The 9,750-nt window shown below is 38.7% G+C and overlaps 1 non-coding gene across 1 annotated transcript; it reads left to right on the top strand.

Moving 5' to 3' along the window:
* The first annotated feature begins 9,422 nt into the window (after positions 1-9,422).
* On the top strand, positions 9,423-9,529 carry LOC129556094 (U6 spliceosomal RNA). Its single transcript, XR_008685928.2, has one exon. It is a non-coding gene; the product is annotated as a U6 spliceosomal RNA (small nuclear RNA).
* The last annotated feature ends 221 nt before the right edge of the window (positions 9,530-9,750 follow it).

The following is a 9,750-nucleotide window of genomic DNA, read 5'->3' as shown; positions in this document are numbered from 1 at the left end:
GGAGCTCAGTGGAGAAATAACTATAGAAGGAATAAAGGGATGGAGCAAAAGCATAACCAATACCCAGTTGTGGATGTGACCAATGATAGAAACAAGGTCCGGTGCTGTAAAGAGCAATATTGCATAGGAACCTGGAATGTTAGGTCCATGAATCAAGGCAAATTGGAAGTGGTCAAACAGGAGATGGCAAGAGTGAACGTTGACATTCTAGGAATCAGTGAATTAAAATGGACTGAAATGGGTGATTTTAACTCGGATGACCATTATATCTACTACTGTGGGCAGGAATCCCTTAGAAGAAATGGAGTAGCCATCATGGTCAACAAAAGAGTCCGAAATGCAGTACTTGGATGCAATCTTAAAAATGACAGGATGATTTCTGTTCGTTTCAAAGGCAAACCATTCAATATTACAGTAATCCAGGCCTATGCCCCAACCAGTAATGCTGAAGAAGCCGAAGTTAATCGGTTCTATGAAGACCTACAAGACCTTTTAGAACTAACACCCAAAAAAGATGTCCTTTTCATTCTAGGGGACTGTAATGCAAAAGTAGGAAGTCAAGAAACACTTGGAGTAACAGGCAAATTTGGCCTTGGAGCACGGAATGAAGCAGGGCAAAGGCTAATAGAGTTTTGCCAAGAGAATGCACTGGTTATAGCAAACACCCTCTTCCAACAACACAAGAGAAGACTCTACACATGGACATCACCAGATGGTCAACACCGAAATCAGATTGATTATATTCTTTGCAACCAAAGATGGAGAAGCTGTATACAGTTAGCGAAAACAAGACCAGGAGCTGACTGTGGCTCAGATCATGAACTCCTTATTGCCAAATTCAGACTTAAATTGAAGAAAGTAGGGAGAACCACTAGACCATTAAGATATGACCTCAATCAAATCCCTTATGATTATACAGTGGAAGTGAGAAATAGATTTAAGGGACTAGATCTGATTGATAGAGTGCCTGATGAACTCTGGACAGAGGTTCGTGACATTGTACAGGAGACAGGGACCAAGACCATCCCCATGGAAAAGAAATGCAAAAGAGCGAAATGGCTGTCTGAGGAGGCCTTACAAATAGCTGTGAAAAGAAGAGAGGCAAAAAGCAAAGGAGAAAAGGAAAGATATAAGCATCTGAATGCAGAGTTCCAAAGAATAGCAAGGAGAGATAAGAAAGCCTTCCTCAGTGATCAATGCAAAGAAATAGAGGAAAACAACAGAATAGGAAAAACAAGAGACCTCTTCAAGAAAATTAGATATTCCAAGGGAACATTTCATGCAAAGATGGGCACGATAAAGGACAGAAATGGTATGGACCTAACAGAAGCAGAAAATATTAAGAAGAGGTGGCAGGAATACACAGAAGAACTGTATAAAAAAAGATCTTCACGACCAAGATAGTCACGATAATGTGATCACCGACCTAGAGCCAGACATCTTGGAATGTGAAGTCAAGTGGGCCTTAGAAAGCATCACTACGAACAAAGCTAGTGGAGGTGATGGAATTCCAGTGGAGCTATTTCAAGTCTTGAAAGATGATGCTGTGAAAGTGCTGCACTCAATATGCCAGCAGATTTGGAAAACTCAGCAGTGGCCACAGGACTGGAAGAGGTCAGTCTTCATTCCAATCCCAAAGAAAGGCAATGCCAAAGAATGTTCAAACTACCGCACAATTGCACTCATCTCACACGCTAGTAAAGTCATGCTCAAAATTCTCTAAGCCAGGCTTCAGCAGTATGTAAACCGTGAACTCCCAGATGTTCAAGCAGGTTTTAGAAAAGGCAGAGGCACCAGAGATCAAATTGCCAACATCCGCTGGATCATGGAGAAAGCAAGAGAGTTCCAGAAAAACATCTATTTCTGCTTCATTGACTATGCCAAAGCCTTTTACTGTGTGGATCACAATAAACTGTGGAACATTCTGAAAGAGATGGGAATCCCAGACCACCTGACCTGCCTCTTGAGAAACCTGTATGCAGGTCAGGAAGCAACAGTCAGAACTGGACATGGAACAACCGACTGGTTCCAAATAAGAAAAGGTGTACGTCAAGGTTGTATATTGTCACCTTGCTTATTTAACTTTTATGCAGAGTACATCATGAGGAACGCTGGGCTGGAAGAAGCACAAGCTGGAATCAAGATTGCCAGGAGAAATATCAATAACCTCAGATATGCAGATGACACCACCCTTATGGCAGAAAGTGAAGAGGAACTCAAAGGCCTCTTGATGAAAGTGAAAGAGGAGAGTGAAAAGGTTGGCTTGAAGCTCAACATTCAGAAAACAAAGATCATGGCATCTGGTCCCATCACTTCATGGGAAATAGATGGAAAAACAGTGGAAACAGTGTCAGACTTTGTTTTTTTGGGCTCCAAAATCACTGCAGATGCTGATTGCAGCCATGAAATTAAAAGACGCTTGCTCCTTGGAAGGAAAGTTATGACCAACCTAGATAGTATATTAAAAAGCAGAGACATTACTTTGCCAACCAAGGTCCGTCTAGTCAAGGCAATGGTTTTTCCCGTGGTCATGTATGGATGTGAGAGTTGGACTGTGAAGAAAGCTGATCGCCGTAGAATCGATGCTTTTGAACTGTGGTGTTGGAGAAGACTCTTGAGAGTCCCTTATACTGCAAGGAGATCCAACCAGTCCATTCTAAAGGAGATCAATCCTGGATGTTCATTGGAGGGACTGATGCTAAAGCTGAAACTGCAATACTTTGGCCACCTCATGCGACGAGTTGACTCACTGGAAAAGACTCTGATGCTGGGAAAGGTTGGGGGCGGGAGGAGAAGGGGACGACGGAGAATGAGATGGCTGGATGGCATCACCGACTCTGTGGACATGAGTTTGAGTGTACTCCGGGAGTTGGTGATGGACAGGGAGGCCTGGCGTGCTGTGATTCATGGGGTCGCGGAGAGTCGGACACGACTGAGCGACTGAACTGAACTGAACTGAACTGAACAGGAAAAAAAACAAAAAAACAAAAAAACTATTAAAAATACAAACATACGGATGCTAAATAACACACTTCTGAATAACTAACAAATCACAGAAGAAATCAAAATATGCATAGAAAAAATGAAAATGAAAACACAACAACCCGAAACCTATGGGATTCAGTAAAAGCAGTTCTAAGGGGAGGTTACATAGCAATACAAGCCTATGTCAAGAAACAGGAGAGAAATCAAATAGATAACCTAACTCTACAGCTAAAGCAACTAGAAAAAAAAAAAAAGAAAGAAATGAAGCACCCCAAAGTTATTGGAAGGAAAGAAATCATAAAAATTAGGGCAGAAATAAATGCAAAAGAAACAAAGGGGACCATAGCCAAGATCAACAAAGCTAAAAGCTGATTCTTTGAGAAGATAAATAAAGTAGACAAACCATTAGCCAGACTCATCAAGAAAAAAAGGAAGAAGAACCAAGTCAACAAAATTAGAAATGAAAATGGAGAAATCACAACAGACAACACAGAAATACAAAGGATCATAAGGGACTACTATCAGCAACTATATGCCAATAAAATGGGCAACTTGGAAGAAATGGACAAATTCTTAGAAAAGCATAACTTTCCAAAACTGAACCAGGAAGAAATAGAAAATCTTAACAGTTCTGTCACAAGCACAGAAATCGAAACTGTAATCAGAAAACTTCCAAAAAACAAAAGCCCAGGACCAGATGGCTTCACAGCTGAATTCTACCAAAAATTTAGAGAATAGCTAACACCTATCCTATTCAAACTCTTCCAGAAAATTGCAGAGGAAGGTAAACTTACAGACTCAATCTATGAGGCCATCATCACCCTAGTATCAAAACCAGACAAAGATGCCACAAAAAAAGAAACCTACAGGCCAATATCACTGATGAACACACATGCAAAAATACTTCACAAAATTCTAGCAAACAAAATCCAATAGCATATTAAAAAGATCATACATCATGACCAATTGGGCTTTATCCCAGGGATGCAAGGATTCTTCAATATTCACAAATCAATGTGAATACATTGTGTATCAATGTGATACACCTCATTAACAAATTGAAAGATAAAAACCATATGATTACCTCAAGAGATGCAGAGAAAGCATTTGACAAAATTAAGCAACTATTTATGATAAAAACCCTCCAGAAAGCAGGCATAGATGGAACATACCTCAACATATTAAAAGCTATATATGACAAACCCACAGCAAACATTATCCTCAATGGTGAAAAATTGAAAGCATGTTCCCTAAAGTCAGGAATAAGACAAGGATGCTCATACTCATCACTGCTATTCAATATCGCTTTGGAAGTTTTTGCAAGAGCAATCAGAAGAAAAAGAAATAAAAGGAATCCAGATTGGAAAAGAAGAAATAAACCTCTCACTGTTTTCAGATGACATGATCCTCTACATAGAAAACCCTAAAGGCACAACCAGAAAGTTACTAGAGTTAATCAATGAATATCGTAAATTTGAAGGATATACAATCAATACACAGAAATCCCTTGCATTCCTTTACACTAAATTCCTATACACTCTTTCTGTTTTCTGAGAAAACAGAAAGAGAAATCAAGGAAACAATTCCATTCACCATTGTAACAAAATGAATAAAATACTTAGAAATAAATCTACCTAAATAAACAGATGACCTAAATATAGAAAACTATAAAACACTGGTGAAAGAAATCAAAGAGGACACAAATAGATTGAAAGATATGCCAAGCTCATGGATTGGAAGAATCAATATAGTGAAAATGAGTATACCACTCAAAGCAATCTATAGATTCAATGCAATCCCTATCAAGTTACCAACAGTATTTTAAAGAGAACTAGAACAAATAATTTCACAATTTGTATGGAAATACAAAAAACCTCAAATAGCCAAAGCAATCTTGAGAAAGAAGAATGGAACTGGGGGAATCAACCTGCTGGACTTCAGGCTATACTAACAAAGCAACGGTCATTAAGACAGTATGGTACTGGCACAAGGACAGAAATATAGATCAATGGAACAAAATAGAAAGCCCAGAGATAAATCCACGCACCTTTGGACACCTTATCTCTGACAAAGGAGTCAAAAATATACAATGGAGAAAAGACAATCTCTTTAACAAGTGATGCTAGGAAAACTGGTCAACCGCTTGTAAAAGAATGAAACTAGAACACTTTCTAACACCACACACAAAAATAAACTCAAAATGGATTAAAGATCTAAATGTAAGATCAAAAACTATAAAACTCCTAGTGGAAAACATAGGCAAAACACTCTCTGACATAAACCACAGCAGAATCCTCTATGACCCACCTCCCAGAGTAATGGAAATAAAAGCAAAAATAAACAAATGGAACCTAATTAAATTTAAAAGCTTTTACACAATGAAGGAAACTATAAACAAGGTGAAAAGACAGCCTTCAGAATGGGAGAAAAATAATAGCAAATGAAGCAATTAACAAAGAATTAATCTCAAAAATATACAAGTAATTACTGCAGCTCAATTCCAGAAAAATAAGCAACCCAATCAAAAAATGGGCCACAGAACTAAACAGACATTTTTTACAAAGTAGACATACAGATGGCTATCAAACACATGAAAGGATGCTCAACATCACTCATTATCAGAGAAATGCAAATCAAAACCACAGTGAGGTACCATCTTATGCCAGTAAGAATGGCTGTTATCAAAATGTCTACAAACAATAAATGCTGGAGAGGGTGTGGAGAAAAAGGAACCCTCTTACCCTGTTAGTGGGAATGCAAACTAGTACAGCCACTATGGAAAACAGTGTGGAGATTCCTTAAAAAACTGGAAATAGAACTGCCATACGACCCAGCAATCTCACTGCTGGGCATACACACTGAGGAAACAAGAATTAAAAGAGACGCGTGTACACCAAGTTCATTGCAGCACTGTTTACAATAGCCAGGACATGGAAGTAACCTAGATGTCCATCAACAGATGAATGGATAAAAAAGCTGTGGTACATATACACAATGGAATATTACTCAGCCATTAAAGAGAATACATTTGAATCAGTTCTAATGAGGTGGATGAAACTGGAGCCTAGTATACAGAGAGAAGTAAGTCAGAAAGAAAAACACCAATACAGTATATTAACACATATATATGAGATTTAGAAAGATGGTAACGATGACCCTACATGTGAGACAGCAAAATAGACACAGATGCAAAGAACAGACATTTTGACTCTGTGAGAGAAGGTGAACGTGGGGTGATTTGAGAGAATAGCATTGAAACATGTATACTATATTATGTGAACTAGATTGCCATTCCAGGTTTGATGCATGAGACAGGGTGCTCAGGGCTAGTGGACTGGAATGATCCTGAGGAATGGGATGGGGAAGGAGGTGGGAGGAGGGTCAGAATGGAGAACACATGTACACCCATGGCTGATTCATGTGAATGTATGGCAAAACCCACCACAATATTGTAAAGTAATTAGCCCCCAATTGAAAAAAAAAAAAAGATTAGAAGCAGCAATATCAGCAAAAAGGCAGAATAGGAAGTGCCAGCTGTCATCGGCCAACAAACACACTAATTTAATAACACTTTAAAGCCCAAAATACTTTTATGAAAACTCCAGAATCCAGTTAAAATGTTGCAGTACCCTCATTTCAGTTCAGTTCAGTTCAGTCGCTCAATCGTGTCCAACTCTTTGCGACCCCATGAATCAAAGCATTCCAGGCCTCCCTGTCCATCACCAACTCCCAGAGTTCACTCAAACTCATGTCCATCGAGTTGGTGATGCCATCCAACCATCTCATTCTCTGTCATCCCCTTCTCCTCCCACCCCCAATCCTTCCCAGCATCAGAGTCTTTTCCAGTGAGTCAACTTGTCGCATGAGGTGGCCAAGGTATTAGAGTTTCAGTTTTAGCATCAGTCCTTCCAATGAACACCCAGGATTGATCTCCTTTAGAATGGACTGGTTGGATCTCCTTGCAGTCCAAGGGACTCTCAAGAGTCTTCTCCAGCACCACAGTTCACAAGCATCCATTCTTCTGCGATCAGCTTTCTTCACAGTCCAACTCTCACATCCATACATGACCACTGGAAAAACGATAGCGTTGACTAGACGGACCTTTGTTGGCAAAGTAATGTCTCTGCTTTTTAATATACTGTCTAGGTTGGTCATAACTTTCCTTGCAAGGAGTAAGCGTCTTTTAATTTCATGGCTGCAATCAGCATCTGCAGTGACTAGATGAGTTCAAAACTGAGAACAGTCACACTGAAATTTGTCAAAGCAATTTCAGTTAACCTGTGTCAGCCCTTCTAAACCATCATAATTTAGAAGCAAGAGAAATCCCCTCAGCCATCAATTTCTCCATGAGTGGAAAGAGTTAACTATGCAACAACCCTCAAGCGACTTTCAGAGAGACCTGTGACTATATAATCTCACCCACAATGCTGAGGGAATTGACATAGTTCCAACATTTGGAATCAGTTAAGAAAAAATGAAGGGACTGACAGCTTTCAACAGCTGGCATGGCCCTGAAAATTCAGAGAAGGGACATAATATTGAGATTTTTCCTTCAGAAAGGAGAAAGAGAAGTGGAACTTCCACTCAAGGCCCAGAATTTCAGTGCACTGGCCTAGGGAAAAGGACTGAATGACTCTCAGCAGCCAGTATGGCTCTGGGGACACTGAGAGATGCTCAATCCTGATACTTGTTCATCAAGAGGGAGGGAGAGGGGCTTCCCAGGTGGTCCATTGGTTAAGAATTCACCTTGCAATGCAGGGGACATTGGTTGTATCTCTGGTCCAGGAAGATCTCAGATGTCATGGGCCAACTAGGCCTGTGCACCAAAACTACTGAGCCAGTGCTCTAGAGCCCACAAGCCATGACTATTGAGCTGACACTCCAAAACTACTGAAGCCTGTGCACCTAAAACATGTGCTGTACAGGAGGGACCATCACAGCAAGAGGCCCCCACACCGCAACTAGAGAGTAGTCCCCACTCTCCAAAACTAAGAAGACCTGAGCACAGCACAAACAAAGCTAAAGAGCAACCAAAACTTAATAAATGAATAATTAAAGAAAGGAGGCTGGGACAGGAGCTGATTGTGCATCCTATGTTTCTGTCTTTTAGTGCACTGTCTCAGGAAAGGGTCAGGAGGCTTACTGTGGCCAACACAACTCTGAGACTGAGAAAAGTTTTGAAACCTTTTATCTTCCAGGAAGAAATGAGAGGAGTAAAACATGTACATTCATAGAAAAGTTTCAAGTTTGCCAGAGTCTCTAGCCAGTCTGATTGGTGAAGGTCTTTTTTGATTGAAACCAGTCTAAAAAGACTCAGAGATGCATAGGCACCAATGAAAAGCTACAAGAAACATGACATTTTAAGAAATATAACCCCAGAAAGGGAAAAAAATAAATCTCTAGTAAATGATTCTTAAAAAATTGAGGTCTGAGAAGGAATTCAAAGTAGTTTTCTTAAAAAAGTTCAGTGAGTTATAAGAGAATACAACTAAATGAAACCAGATGCCAATACATGATCAAGTTGGATTTATGCCTGGGATTCAAGGATGGTTCAATATACATAAAGCAATTAATGCAATGTGCCACATTAATAGAGGTTAAAAATCACATGATTATCTCAATAGATGCAAGCAAAGCATTTGATAAAATTTAGTACATTTTCATGATGAAAATTCTCAAGAAATTGGATAGAGAAGGAATGTACCTCAACATAATAAAGGCCTTATATGATAAGCTGATAGCTAACATCATACTCAATGGTGAAACACTGAAAGTTTTACTAAAATTAAGAACAAAACAGGGATGCCCATGCCCTCCCCTCCTTCTCTTTAACAGCATTTTGGAAGTCCTAGCCAGGGCATATGGACAAGACATCTGATTTGGAGAAAGGAAAATTATATTTTTGCTGATGATGCATTTTATAAGTAAAAGAAAATCCTAAATACTCCACATAAACTGTTGGATAAAATCAACAAATTCAGTAAAAGATATAAAAACATGTAAAACCAGCTGGATTTATATACATTCACAACTAACTCTCAAAAAATGGAATTAAGAGAACAATTCCTCTTAAAATAGGATCAGAAAGAATAAAATATTTAGGAATAAATTTAACCTAGAAGTGAATTATCTGTATACCAAAAGCTATAAGACATTGATGAAAGAAAATGAAGAAGACATAAATAAAAGATAATTTGTGTTCATGAATTGGAATGATATTGCTAAAATATACATACTACTAAACTACAAATTTAAAGACATATTTTAGCAACTGATATTTGACAAGGGTTTTGAAAATACAAAATGGGGAAAGGATAGTCTCTTCAGCAATCGATTCTGGGAAAAGTGATATCCACATGCAAAAAAACTGTAATTGGATCCTAATCTTATACTGTACACAAAAATCAACTCAAAAAGGATTAACTACTTAAACTCAATTGCTTGCTTTGGCAACACATTTACTAAAATTGGAACTATACAGGGAAGATTAGCATGGCCCCTACACAAGGATAACACACAAATTTGTGAACTTTTCCATATATTTTTGTTATTAAAAAAAAAAAAGCTTTAAACTCAAGATCTTAAATGGTAAAACTCCTAGAAGGAAACATGGAGGAAAATCTTGACATTTTTCTTGATAATTATTCCTTGAATATAACACCAAAAACACAGGCAACAAAAGCAAAGCAAACAAGTGGAACTATGACAAACTTGAAAGCACACTCTGGGGAAAGGGAGAAAGAATTTGTAAACCAAGTATCTGAC

This window comes from Moschus berezovskii, chromosome 12 (genome assembly GCF_049115385.1).
Source record: "Moschus berezovskii isolate FMDL1 chromosome 12, NW_MosBer_1.0, whole genome shotgun sequence".
In the NCBI taxonomy this organism is placed as follows: Eukaryota; Metazoa; Chordata; class Mammalia; order Artiodactyla; family Moschidae; genus Moschus; species Moschus berezovskii.
This window is presented reverse-complemented; position numbering and strand designations above follow the sequence as displayed.